The sequence below is a fragment of the Zerene cesonia genome, chromosome 7, assembly GCF_012273895.1.
Source record: "Zerene cesonia ecotype Mississippi chromosome 7, Zerene_cesonia_1.1, whole genome shotgun sequence".
NCBI classification, from domain to species: domain Eukaryota; kingdom Metazoa; phylum Arthropoda; class Insecta; order Lepidoptera; family Pieridae; genus Zerene; species Zerene cesonia.
In genome coordinates, this window is record NC_052108.1 from 4,057,507 (window position 1) to 4,060,195 (window position 2,689).

The window sequence follows — 2,689 nt, forward strand, 5'->3', positions numbered from 1 at the left end:
CAACATACATTTTTTAACCCCCAAGCAACTACAGGAAGAGTTGAACATAATATCATCCCAATTATCCAAGGATTTATCTTTGCCCACAGACCGCGCGAATCCATCAAGTTTTTATAAATTGCTCAAAATCAAAGCTAGCCTATCACAAAAGTTTCTTTTATTTGAAATATCTATACCTCTAGTAACAAGAGACACATATGATTTGCTTAAGGTTATTGCTATACCAAAACAATTTGGAAAGCATATGATCAGTATAGTACCTGTTAGCGAATACCTGGCGTTAAATATGAAGAAAGATTCGTTTATAATGCTATCAGACATCGAATTACATGTTTGTGAGAATCAAGACGTAGAGACAATGTTGTGTCGCATTAACAAGCCTATTTATCATTTTACCAATGAAAGAGATTTATGTAAGAAGGCAGAAAACTTCGGCAGCTGTCTAACTGTTACAAACACATGCAAGGACAAATTAATTTCGATCAACGAACCAAATAAATACTTTTATTTTTGCTGCAATAGTTGCCAGTATAAGATACTATGTGAACAGAGACTAATGGCCATTCAGTTAAATAAATCTGGTATATTATCGATTGAGCACGATTGTTTAATAAAATCATCCGAATTTTATATTCAAACCTATCGAAGAAAGGAGAATATAATACAAACAACGCTGGATATGAACACATCATTGATTTCCCCCATCAACAATTTAATAAATTTATCACTAACGGACCTACCAGTCGAGGAAAGCTCCAATAATATCAAATCGCAAATCACAAATGTTGAAGAACAAATTAAAAATATCAAAAGAGTTGATCCGATCATCGATATGGTGATTTATCTCGTCATGGTCACCATGCTAATGATCGGTGGCATATTGTTCTGGCGGGCAAGGCGGCGAGCTGAGGGCTCGCCATCTCAACATCAGGCGCAGGAGTCTACGGTGCGAGCTGGAGGCTCGCCACTGCAGCAGTCGTCGGGGTCGACGGCGCGGGCCAGAGGCTCGCCCCCACAGCGCCAAGTGTTAGTGAAAAGTGATAGTGAAAGTGTAAAAGGCAAAAAGTGTTGTGATCGGTCCACTTCCCCAAATAATACTTTATCAATTTTCAATGTTTAATTTCCCCCAGTGTTTTAGAATTTAAGATCATTTTATTGTAATATCACCATCATTAGATTTAAGTTCTAATTGTTTATCATCTTGTTTAGTTTTAACTCATTATCATATTATCATTATCATCTTTTCGGCCCGGGAGCATGTACGGGCTAGCCGTACATCCTGATTCAGCGCTTTACACGACCGTCTTCAATTATGACTTATTAAGTCAGTCTGCAATAGCGACTCGTGTAAGGCGCTCGGGGTTATATATCATCATATCATTAATCATTATATCATCATATCAAATATCAATATACGAACATCATATCAAGCAAGAGTGTATGTATTATCAGCCCATACAAGTACAGGTGATAAATAATTTTAAAGCTCCACCGTACGTGGAAGGAAGTTACGAGCGAGCGCGTACTTTAGTTATAGATCAACATACATCGAAAATAACTGTTGGCAGGTGTCGCGTGGTGCGCGGCGCGCTGGCGGCGCTGGGCGTGGTGCGCGGCGCGGGCGGCGTGCCCGGCGCCGGCCACTGCGCCGTGCACTGGCAGGCCTACCGCGCGCTGCTGTGGCTGCGCGCCGCCGTGCTGCAGCCCACGTCAGTTGTTTTTCATTTTTACTGGATACTTGTGTGTAGTCTCATGAGTTGTAAAACGTGAAAGCGCGTCCACATAGCGATAACTTAATGTAGTTACGTAGTAGTAGTAATAGCATTTGCAATTGCATTTTACAAAGACCTCTTACACCTCGGCGGCTAGCGTTCAAATGATATATCAATTTATGCCGTGTAGCCGTTGGAATTTGCAGAGACAGAGTTTGCGCAATATAAGTTGGTGTAAGATAGACCCGCTATAAGACTTGTAACATAGATGAATGTGCGTACAACAGTTCAGCGGGCTCGTCGGAGACGTTCCGGTTGGCGCTGAGCGCGCTGGGCGGGTCGGCGGCGGAGGCGGCGGAGGCGGGCGCGGAGGGGGCGGAGGGCGCGGGCGCGGTGGCGGCGTACGCGGCGGGCGCGGGCGGCGCGCGCGCCCGGGCGCACCTCGCCACCGCGCACGCGCACACCGCGTGGCACCGCGCGCTGCCGCTGCTCGCCTACCACCTCGCGCACCAACTGTATCCTTTCTAACCATCATAATATAAATATAAAACTTTGAATCTGTGGAAACATAATATATTCCTTTTGTTTGAGGTAACTCAAATGCTAAAAAACTGACCGCGTTCATTGTGATGTTATTTTGCATGCTGCACTGTGCGGTTATTTTGAGGTCTATAATAATCTTTGTGTTAAGTGAAGCACAGCTTACCTCAGTGTGTCTCTAGAACACTTTAAAATCTCATTCTTCTTTTTAAACTATTTTTCTAAACGAACTGTGTCATTAAATTTTCACTTCCAACCGTAACTATCCCAGAAAAGTATGCACATTAATTTAAAAAGTCAAAAATTAAACACTAGAAAAGGATATAAAACAATAATACTTAACATAACATCAGTTGGGCCGTAAGTGGTGGATTCGAGTTTGGTTGGTGGTTGGCTTCTATCAACCAACCGCGACTAGTTCAAAGCTACGTCAATAT